Below are 12,585 nucleotides of genomic sequence, written 5' to 3'. Positions count from 1 at the left end.
ATAAAACATTCCAGTGTGTGGATGGAGCACAGTTTGTTTATCCCTTCACCTATTGAAGGGCATGTATGTATAAATCCTATCTAATAAAAGAGTAATATGGAAATTAACCATCACTCTGCTACACCCACAAGCCACGCCCATCAGCCAATCAGGAGTGTGTATGCAAATTAACCCAACCAAGATGGCTGCAGCCACAGAGTGAGCAGGAGGCTTGAGTTGCCCTCAGTGATGGAGGAAGCCAAGCTTTCTGCACACCCTAGCAGGCCCAGGCCTCCACTGAAGGCTACAAAGTTTCAATTATAGAAGATAAATAAATCCTAGATACCAGGGCCTCTGCTTGGGTTGCCGGGGTGTGTGGCCGGCCTGCAAACCACCACAGGCCCTTCGCCCAGGCCGCCCCATGCCCCAAGGGAACCCCCACCCTGATCCAGGACACCCTTCAGGGCAAACCAGCTGGCCCCCACCCATGCACCCGGCCTCTATTCTATCTAATAAAAGAGTAATATGCAAATTGACCATCACTCCAACACAGAAGATGGCTGCCCCCATGTGGTCAAAGATGGCTGCTCCCATGTGGACACAAGATGGCTGCCACAAGATGGCCAGCAGGGGAGGGCAGTTGGGAGGGACCAGGCCTTCAAGGGAGGGCAGTTGGGGGTGATCAAGCCTGAAGGGGAAGGCAGTTAGGGGTGAACCAGGCCAGCAGACGAGGGAAGTTGGGGGCAACTGGGCCTGCAGGGAAGGGCAGTTGGGGGGGAGGGGAACCCAGGCTTGCAGGGGAGATCAGTTGGGGGGGACCAGGCCTGCAGGGGAGCAGTTAGGCATCAATCAGGCTGGCAGGGGAGTGGTTAGGGGGTGATCAGGTTGGCAGGCAGAAGTGGTTATGGGCGATCAGGAAGGCAGTCAGGTGAGCAGTTGGGAACCAGCAGTCCTGGATTGTGAGAGGGATGTCTGGTAGGATCAGGCCTAAATGGGCAGTTGGACATCCCTCGAGGGGTCCCAGATTGGAGAGGGTGCAAGCTGGGCTGAGGGACACACCCTCCCATGCACGAATTTCGTGCACCGGGCCTCTAGTAGTTTAATATAAGAGAATACATAGGGATACTCCTTGTGCTAAAGAAAGTGGCTTCTGTCAAATTTACAGCTTTTTTCTTTATGACTTTCAAAATTGATAGAACATGAATTATGATAAACTTTGTCCAAGACATTAAAGTTTGGGAAAAATTGCATATGAACTAACATCATGCTATAGGTTAAGGTGTAGTTGTACATAATTTTGTTGAAACCTTCTTTCTTACTACACCCTCCCAATTCTTTCCACAAGTAAGCATTTCTTAGGCCCAAAATATTATGTTGACTGTACTTAAGAACATTAGCATCCATTCCATCACTCAGTAGAAGGATTCTTCTTACCTTTTATCTTCCCTGACTCAACCAAATGAAGACAGGGTAACAACTCCTAAACCCTTGAGTGGTTTGATAGCTTCTATGCATGCAAGGCCTCTGTGTTCAATTTTCTAAATTCAAAATTTCCTTTGTTCCACTCCTTGGCCCAGACATCATTATCTTAGCAGCTACTTAAAAATACTTTAATATGTCATTTGTCATTTTGACCATCTCTACAGACTTGAGTTACTTGTCAACTTGAGGCTTCTAGAGCAGAAATAAGACACTTTGTCCTTAAACTTGGAGATGACACTGTTCTCTAGAAACAAATAGATCCCTGTGGCCATCTGAACAGTGGGTGAGAGCAGAAACTTCACATGTGCAGCAGCTGAAATAAGTGCTCAAAGCATGTTTTAAATAATTATTACACATTATTATTGATTGCTATCTATGGAGCATTTTCTCTGACACCAACTCTGTCTCAGGCATTTCATATACTTTTTTCCAAGATCCTCACAACCACCCTGAATGATAGAATCATTCCAAAATTTTAAGGAGAAAACCAACTCAGACAAGTCACATGATAGCTGGACAATGGCAGAGCTGGAGTCTGTCCCAGGTCTGCCTTGTTCTAACCACTGTCTTCTTTCCTCTGTCTGACTTATCTGAGCAGCCTTTCCATCAGAATGAGGCATGAGCACCGCATCCAGGTAGGGAGGGAGCCTGGAGGGTCATCAGTTCTACAATGTGAGGTCAGGACTGAGGGTAGAATGTAGGAACCAGTGTGTGATGTGGACCCGCCTCCTTCAGAGCTAGATTTTATCTCAGACTGCTGGGAAGGGTCAGTAGTTAGTTAAAAGCCACTGAATTCTTCATTTTCCTGTACCTCAGGATGGTTCCATAGCAGCCTCATCATTGCTTTACATCTTTCCACAGCATGGATATATAAATAGGGCCAAATCATATTTTACACATAAAAGATGTTTGTATTGTACACAAATAGTGGATGTTATACAATATTATATATATATTGTATAACATCCGGAGCACAAAATTTGTGCACTCGGGGCGGGGAGGTGGGTAGTGGTCCCTCAGCCCGGCCTGCACCCTCTTGCAGTCTGAGAGCCCTTGGGGGATGTCCGATGCAGGTTTAGGCCTGCTCCCGGTGTCAGTAGTTAGTTAAAAGCCACTGAATTCACAGCTCACCAGCCGTGAGCCTGGATTCTGGCTGAGGGGCACTCCCCCTGTGGGAGCGCACTGACCACCAGGGGGCAGCTCCTGCATTGAGTGTCTGCCACCTGGTGGTCAGTGTGTGTCATAGTGACCAGTCGTTCTGCCATTTGGTCTATTTGCATATTAGCCTTTTATTATATAGGATATATATATATATATATCTATATATCTATATAATATATATATATATGACAGTCTATCAAAATGTCATGAGTACTGCTCAGTGAAGATAGAATTTTGAGTTTTTGTTCCCTACTTTTTTTATATTTTCACCAACAAACAAACAAAATTATGTGTTGATATTTATTTGAGAAGCAGTAAGGTATGGAATAATATAGACTTTGAAGTCAGGCAAATTGGGCTAAAATATGTTCTCTGTGACAATAAAACAATTCAGTGGATTCTATGAACTTTAGCTTTCTCAGTCTGACAAACTAGAGAACTGTTTAGTCCTGATAGGATTTCTTTGAAGTTTGTTAGTAATAACGTATGTTATTACTTAGCATAATGCTGGCACTTGTTTAGTGCTTACCAGAGTGCCTGTGGGGTAGTGTATTACCACCCTTCTCTCTCAGATTTGGAAATTGAGGAACAGAGAGATTACCCTGCCTAAGGCTGCACAGCGAGAAGTAGTGGACAAGAATATGAACCCAGGCATTCTGGCTCCTAAAAGTTCTCTCTTAATCAGAAAGGAACAATGCTTTCATTAACACTGTTCTCAGTAACACTCCACTAAACCATAGATTCCTCTAGACCAGTGGTCGGCAAACTCATTAGTCAACAGAGCCAAATATCAACAGTACAAAGATTGAAATTTCTTTTGAGAGCCAATTTTTTTAAACTTAAACTTCTTCTAATGCCACTTCTTCAAAATAGACTCTCCCAGGCCATGGTATTTTGTGGAAGAGCCACATTCAAGGGGCCAAAGAGCCGCATGTGGCTCACGAGCCGCAGTTTGCCAACCACGGCTCTAGACCATAGTGTTGGTAGTCATCTCCCCCCATCCTTTCTTAAATAAATCTTTATTGTTCAAAGTATTGCATATGGCACCCCTTTATACCCCATTGCCCTCTCCCTCCCCCCACCTCAAGCCTTCACCACCCTATTGTCTGTGACTATGGGTTATACATATATGCATATGAGTTCATTGGTTGATCTCTTTCCCCGCTCCACCCCTCCCTGGCCTTCCCTCTGAGGTTTGACAGTCTGTTCAATGTTTCTATGTCTCTGAGTCTATTTTTGTTTATCAGTTTATGTTGTTCATTAGATTCCACATATGAGTGAGATCATGTGATACTTATCTTTCTCTGATCCCCCTTTTCTTATTATTAAGAAATCCTGTTTTCATGTATAGATAGTATTCAGATATTGACTTCAGTATTACATCTCTCCCGAAGGAGTTGAAAAGTTACTATGTCATCATTTCTCCTTCTATTTTTAACTATTTTCTTCAATTCCTTTTGTTCCAGATCTCCTATTTAAACAGGTGGCATCTGACTTCTATAGGAAGCTACATCTTAACACAGTTTTCACTGTAATTAGGCCCAGAATCATGTTGTTTAATAAAAACATTATGATACTTGGCAAGAAATAATAAATCATTTGCTAGTAATAAGTAAAAAACTCCTTTAACACTGTCAGAGTTTTGAAAGACCCATTTTCAGACTAACAATGGATTTTATGTGCTGGGATTTAATATGTGAAATTCAAATGATAACCATTTTCAACCACCTTGCAATTATTTAAAGAAAATGTTTTTCTTTTTCCTTCAGCATGTGAAAGTGTGTGCCATCTTGACAGATGTCAAAACACCAAATTTATGTCTATCCATTTTGACAATGGTGTCATACATTGTTTAAAAAATGTTTGACAGGGGAAATAGTACATCGCCCTTACTGAGTATTTGGCTAAGAGAAATTTTGTTCTGGATATTTCATACATTCTCTTAAAGGAACCATCATTAATCTAGACATTACTTTTTTCTCAGCTGTTTTTTCTTATGAAAAAGCCCGTGAACTTTACATTAACACGAGAATAATTATTCCTAGCAATCCCCCATGGCTGTGTTCTCATTCCATTTAACTGTTTTAACAGTATGCTAATGACAGGAAGAAACATACATATAAAATATTGTAAGCATCAGGACTTGGTAGGAGAGAGTAAGTTTGGCTTCTGACCATGAAATCTTATTCTGTGGTGCCTTCCTAATGGCATCTCTTGAGGCCAGTGGCTTTGAATTCTCCCAGTTGTATGTGGTCACTCTGGCAGCATTGACCAAGTAGAAAATATTCAGCCAGAGAAAACAATAGCAGAAGTCACCCTTTAAGTGTCCTGCCTCCGACATCATGCAATTGACTCCAAGGCTCCCCACTAAGATGTCACTGTTTGACCAGTTTGCTTTAAAACAGCTTAATTAGCTGAAAGGAAAGCTATGTCTGAGCATGTTTGTGAGAAAAAAACACACACAAAAAAAAGATTTCTCCTTTCAGAAAGCTCATGCTCCATCTTGTCGGAAATCTTTGGTTCTGAAACAAAACAACATTCCTTTCATTCGAAATCAAGTCCCTGACAACAAATTTTCCTGGATTGGGAAGTAAGTGGCCTGGAGTTGTCTCCATGTGGTCATTTGAGTTCAGGTTCTATATATCTGGGTCTGTGTGGGACCCAGGCACAGTCGCCTGTGGCATTGCTCGAGGGATTTTTGCTGATATCATTTGCTTATTTCATTTAGGAAGCAAGATCTACAACTGACATCACTGCTTATGACTATGTAGATTTTCTGATCGGAATCTACTGAAGTTTACTGTAATGTCAGTAATGTTAAAATAACTTAAGTGGTCACATTGAAAACCACTCACACCACTTGATTCATTTGCTTCTAGTTAAAATTTTAAAAATATCATTTATAAGAAACAACTCAGATTTCATTTCTGGGAGGATATGGCAAGAAAAACTTGGTGATAAAACTTAAAAATATTCCCGATTCAACATGGACCTCCTACGAATGCATGCATACCATCTACTGTCTCTGGCCTTGAAGCCGTGCAGTGAATTTGGGACCCATTCTAAATTCCTTAATGCAAGAGGAAATTCAATGGCTAACAGTGGATTATAGTTGACCTTTCTTGACATGTATTTCTGTGGCTACACCCATTTGAGAAACACAGGAAACTCATGTTTTTATTTTTCAAGGCAAATTGACAGGGAATTGTTGTCATTTTGCTGGGGCAAGTGGACACAGCTATAGAAAAGTTGAATCCTTGTAAAAATGGTCCACAGGAAAGCCAATGAATCCCTAAAAGGGAGGACCACTGGCCCCCTTTATCACCCCACTCCAGAAAGCTTTGTGGATTTTTTTTTTCAAACTTGCAGGAGAAAATCCCCATGGTCGAAACAATATCCAACTGTAAAAATCAAATACTTTCAAAAATTAACCACAGCAGTGTGGCCTGGCTACTCATCCAATTTCTGCCATAGTTTCCTGTCTCAGGAGTAATTATCTGATGAACACATACATTCCCAGGCAACTCCAGTTTATTTTATCACCACTTTTAAGTCATAATGAATACCCAATTCCAACCAAAGTACATTTGGTGTGTGTGTTTTTTTTTATTGTGCTGAACTCCGGTATTTGGTATAACTGTAAATAGCTCTCTGTCTCTCTCTCTGTCTCTGTCTCTGTCTCTCTCTCTCTCTCTCTCTCTCTCTCTCTCTCTCTCTGTGTGTGTGTGTGTGTGTGTGTGTGTGTGTGCTGTGTGTTTTGCCTATATAACTCGAGAAAGTCAAAATTATGGTTTGCAAAAACCCCAAAAGATGATGCCACCCTTCCTGAAGTTACAGTGGATTTTAATCTGGAACTGTATCTCCACGTTTTTTCTAATGAAGAGAAGAATGAATAAATTAGAAAAAAAGTCTATAATAGCAATATAAATCTTTCACCGATTTCAGGAGGTCACCAGATGAACTGATGCAGACTTCAGACACATCTGCTCTTTTGGCAACCACTGCCTCTTCCGAGCCTGCTCATTGGCTCTCGCTAATCATATGCGAGGCCTCCTGGAAGCGTTTTGTGCCTCTCAGGCTGAAGCCCGAAGCCGGGCAAGGCCAGGAACCAAGCTGCATTGCTCAGCTCCAAGTAACCACGCCATGCCGCCTCCCACCTTGAAGAGGCCAACTGTTGGGGCGGTGCAGCAGGAGCTGGAGGTGGCTGGGGGTGGGCAGTAGGTTTCACCTTGTGAGGCCCAGAGGAGCAAGGTTTTCAGCCCCCAGAGGCTGGCAGGCAGCTCTCTGTAAGGAGCTGGTTTTTTCAGAACAGGTTTAGTGCCCACAAGGTGGCATCATTGGCGTCAACTTCAGAAGGTGGCCCTTAGCTAATGTTTGGAGTTGAGGTGCTGTGCAGGTAGAGCCGAGCGCGAAGACAGAAAGGCCATTCTCATGAAATAATTCAAATCTTAGTAAAGTTGTTTCTTTTAACACAGCGTAAACAACAGTGAGGAGAAGGGGCTAAGAGTGTTGCTTTAACTCACTGGCTATTGTGTTGTGAGGCTAGAGGCCAAAGGCCTAGTGCATTGGATAGCACTGGCCATCATATATAATCATATACAATAAAAGGGTAATATGCAAATAGACTGATCGGCAGAATGACCAGAACACCTGTGGCCCCTTGCCTTGCCCGGCCCTGGCCCCCAGCAGGCACCCCAACCCAATCCAGGGGGCTGGCTGGCAAAACACCCGCGGCCCCTTGCTCTGGCCAGCCCCGCCCCTGATGGGCCTCCTGTCCCGGCTGGCCCGCCCTGGATGGCCCCCATTAGGGCAGGCCGGCGGACCCCACCAGTGCATGAATTCATGCACCGGGCCTCTAATGAATTAATAATAGACACTAGACATTGTACAGCTCAGTGCCCTTTCATATAAATGTGATCGTAAACTATTGGTTTTCTCAGTGGCTAGTGATGTGATATAAGTCCTAGGTTCCAGGCTGTGCATCTGAACTGGGAATGCAAATTCTGAACTGGGAATGGAATCATAAAGTTTCTTTTCTTGAAAAAGCTGCAAAATTTTGTCAGTATGTGTAGTAAGCCAGAAGAATAAAGCACTTGAGTCTTTTTTGTATCAATGCAGAGCTAAGAGGCAGAATGTAATCCAAGTGCAATGTTATTCTCCACATTCACAGCCAGTTTCTTGCTTTGTATGTTATGGTAAATTCCCTTTTCATTCAATAGTGAGTTTCACCTTATCTGTGACACTTTCTTATGATTAGGTAAGATCAACAGCCTCCCTGTGTGATGCAGATACAGGATGTGGGTATATTCGTCTAATAAACAATTCCTCGTATTTATCAAGCACTCCAAAGTTAACAACGCCCTTTATTCCATGTTATTTTCATTTTGATAACTGATAATTGTGCATTTTATGCCATCTTGCATTTAAAGATGTATGTGTCTATTTTATGGGGCCACTGAAGCTGGTCACTAAATATACTGGTCCAGCTATGAAGGCGGAACAGGCAGGGGTTACACTTGATCGCACACTGCATTTGGGAATGAGTCTGGGGAGGGGTGCTGGGGCAGGGGGGGGGGGGCGGGCAGACTGGGAATGGGGAAAGTCCGGAGCCCTCCCAGCAGTGAAAGGGCCCAGAGCAGGGGTGATCCCTGGCTGAGCATCTACTGAGTGAAGCCTGCAGAGCCTTTGTGCCTTGACACCATTCAAGGGAGAAACAAAGAGAATAAAAAAGACCTACTATTTTGAAAGCTCCCCTTATATTTTACTATTTTATTTAAGCCCTCTCCCACCTACTCGTATTTTCATCTCTCCAAAAACAGTTTGAGAAGACAATACAGCTACCATACATGCTTCTAGTATCCATGTATTCTAACATCTCTTAAAGTTAAGAATATGACTAAGACACCTATGTTAACTAAAAAGTGTATTTATGCACTAATACATGCTGTCTCAGAGTCTTTCATACACCAGTAAAATGTTCTTTATGCCACTTAATGCCACTTCCTGGTAGGCTATTTTTTCAAATCCAAAGCTAAACATTTCTAAAATTAATGTTACTTTTTATGTTAAAGGTACCTGATCATATAGCCTGATCTCTGAGTTATGCTAAAAATGATCCTTAAATCTTTACTTTAGTAAGTTATAACATATGTCCTCATTGAGAATAGGTCCTCACTTTATCACCTTTACCTGAGTTTCTTTTAGATAATTACAGAGAAAAAAATTAAACAAGCTATGAAGAAAAGTGTGGTGATAGAAGGGGGGGAGGAGAAATATGCACAGAATTTTTAAATTGGTATTATTTAGGTGTTATTTTTACTAATATTTCACTAATATGATTTTGTGTGCAGAGAGCTGTTTGTGATCTTAGGCTGTCTACTCTAAAAGATACTCAGAAAACTTTTTTCCCCATTTTATTGAGATATAATTAACACACAGCACTACAGAAGTTTAAGCATAATGACTTGACATACATATATTGTGAAATGACTGAGAAACTCAATCTTGACCCAAGAACACAAATGTGTGAAGGTTTAAAATTAAGCAACTGTGGTGATGGTTGTATTTTAATGACTATTTTGAGATAGTTTTAACCAGCTGTTAATTTTGTTAAATTGAGGTGATAGGGAAGTGCATTCATAGTCACCTTTTCACTGGTAAAGACTTAGCTATCTATAATAATAAAAGCATAATATGCAAATCGACCAAATGGCCAAACAGCAGAACGACCATCTGGACGACCATGCTATGACACGCACTGGCACCAGGCCAGCCATGGTGGGTGCGATGCAATTGGTTGGGGTGGCCCCATCATTGCCTGATGATCACCCTGCAGAGGGAGGCCCAGGCCACTGGCTGATGGGGCGATCAATCGAGGGGGAAGGGGCAGGTGGCGGCGGACAAGGGCAGCACCAGGCCAAGGTGGGTGTGGGTGGGGGGCGGGACCAGCTGCCAGCAGCTGGAGGGAAGCTGGTACTGGCAGTGGGGGAAGGAAGGCCTACCTTTGCACAAATTTTGTGCATCGGGCCTCTAGTAAGAAATATATAGTAATGTACAGTAGTGGATACACTAGATATTTTTGAAACATCTCTATGCAAATTAATACAATATGACCTCAGATATTAACTTGCCAAAGACCAATAATAAAATATTTTACACTTTTTGGTGTGTCTGAGCTGGTAATAATTTGTACAAAATGTGTGATGGGGTGAACTGAAAAAATTAAAAGGCTAAATGCAAAGCTATAAGAATCATGAAAGGGCAACCAATATGTGTTTAAGTATACTGTATATTTGTATTACTTCCTCATTACCAATAAGACACTTATTTTATTACATATTTATTTAATCTTATTAAAGGGGATCAGATTCTTATTTTATTGCCTTTGTTGCTTGTTTTAACTCCAAGTTGAATTCTCCAGATTTTTAGAGATTTCTCAAATTTATGATGAAGCCCAATCATTTATAGTAAGAAAAGAAATGTCTTTCCTTTGAACAAGCTAAGCATGGAATAGACACCAAAACCACGGTTGAGGTTAGCTAAGTGAGTAGATCAAGGTTTGGGTCTAGGACTCAGCGTTGTGTGGGATACTTTATATGCAGTATCCAGGCCATCTCTGTGGAGTCCTCAGAAACTAGGAGACTGGACTGTCTTCTTCCCAGGAGCAATGAAGGCAGCTCAGGGTCTAGGGTGAGAGCCTTTGTTTCTCATAATTAGTCCTTTCTGAGCATCTCATCCCCTGCCAATGCCCCAGAGAGCAGGTTGGATCTCCCTGCAACTACACAGGGAAATCCCACCTTTTAAAGACCCTTCTTGTAGTTTAAACAGAGGAGGAGACCCATAACTAAAGTGTGGGATGGGACTGCACACAATGAGGAATTAAATAGGTGTAAAGGACTCCTCTCCATTCTTTTGGGCACATGCCCTTTCTCTTTTGAATTGCCAGGGAAAGATGGAAATACGTACTTTCATGATGCCTACACAACACTTCATAAGCCAAAAGGAGAAAAGAGAGCTACCAAAAGAACTTCCAAGGTATCCATTTCGTTCCCCCTTGGGTATGTCACTCTTCAGTGTACATAAGGCTAAAGGCATAGTGCCTGGCACAAATCAAAAGAGGAAGCGATTCTTCTTGTGTCGAGTGAAGATGACGTTAACTTTGCTGAAATGACTTCGGCAGTCCCTTCTGTATTTTATATAGTGGGAGAAGGAGTGGAAGATGAACCATCAGTGATGTCCCTCTGGCAGAAAGGGAAGATAATTTATTATCTTTCCACTAAACCTATAGAAAGATAAGAAAAATTGAGGAAGAATAACCTGCAGCATACACATTCAGCAGGTCCATAATTTCTCAAGCAGATTTCCAATGGATCTTTTTATGAAATGTTCCTTTCATACCAGTCTGACCTCTCACAATAAGGCACGATTTCTAGTCAAAACGAATGTCCGCTGTGATGCTGACAGCTGCCCAGTGGGATGGGGTCATATAACAGCACTGCAGGCATCCAAGGGACATCGGTTCTCGACCCCTGAGTCAACCTCCAGAGTTCCCAGGGTCGGGTCAGCATCCTCAGGACGCCTGTGGCCTCATTCGGGGACACCTCTGGGCTATCCCACAGAACAGGGCCATTCTTTGCCAAAAGCGTTCCCAGCCCCGTTTTGTGGCTTGCTTTGTAGAGTGATACTGTGGAGCATGAAAACAAAAATGCCTGGGGAGTGGAGGTTGGCACAGGGATGGTCAGATCATCGAGAAGCCTGGAAAAGACAGCCTCCTGTCTGGCATGGCTTTGATGGGAATTATGGATTCATACTGGAGGATTTGGAGATAAAGGAAGGATGCTTTCTTTACGCAGTCCATAAAATATGTGAGCACACAGAGTGCACATTCATAGTGTGGATTTTCATTTTTCAACTACTTGGCAAACACTGGATTATAATCTTTAAGGAACATGTAAACTATTGCATTAACATTCCACTCCCCTAGGCTCAGATTTAAGAAAACCCTGTGCCCCAGGACAGTATCAAAGTAAGTAAAGGATGCCACTGTCCCCAAAGTCTCTGTCTCAACCCTTTACCCTAGGGCTCCCTTAGGAACTCACTCCAAGCCTTATTGTCTCTTAGTTTGGGTGCATTTTAACCCAAATAATAAGTAACACTGAAGAAGGGAGCCTGAAGGGTGAAAACTGTTAAGGGGCAGGCAATGAGACAGCCCACATTTGCTCAGAAGAAGAGGAAATTCAGGATAGAATTATGATCCTGCATTGAAAAAATACACACCTCTAGAGAAAACTCCATGTCACCAAGTCAAGTTTAAATGATATTACTAGGTTCAATATACTCTGTTTTATAAGGTAAAAACATAAAAAGTGTATCCAAAGCAAATTTCCATGAAAAATATTGGAGAAAATAGCATTTTGTGTAAGTGATGAAGTTTACATTATTGTATAATTTGCTTGTATAGACCATGTTAATCTTTAAAGATGGATAATAAAACACTGCACTTGGGTACATATCGTTGGAAATTTTTAATACCTTATTATGTGTAGAAATTTCTTTTCAGAAATTATATATAGTTGCTAAAAATGATAGTAATCAGCCTAATAAGTGGTATACAAATAACTCTGCCCTTATGAAGCTTATTTACACAAGGGGGGAAATGAGTGTGTCTTTTTCTATGAGAGTAAATGCTTTTCTTCTAAAGGTGGCAGTAGGTTTTGCTTTCTTACTCATTGGGAGGCCTGTGAGAGCCCATGTACCAATTCTACCTCTAAAAGGAATGCTCCCAGGATGAAAAGCACTGCCCCCCACCAAGCTAATTTCAATGTCTAGTTCTGAAATATTCAAAGTGCACTACTTTAAAAATCAAATAGAAACAAAATTACTATTTCAAAAAGATATCTGCACCCCATGTTCATTGCAGCATTATTTACAATAGCCAAGACACAAAAACAACCTAAGTATCCA

This window comes from Eptesicus fuscus, chromosome 10, assembly GCF_027574615.1.
Source record: "Eptesicus fuscus isolate TK198812 chromosome 10, DD_ASM_mEF_20220401, whole genome shotgun sequence".
In the NCBI taxonomy this organism is placed as follows: Eukaryota; Metazoa; Chordata; class Mammalia; order Chiroptera; family Vespertilionidae; genus Eptesicus; species Eptesicus fuscus.
The sequence above is the reverse complement of the archived record's forward strand: the minus strand, read 5'-3'. Positions refer to the sequence as shown.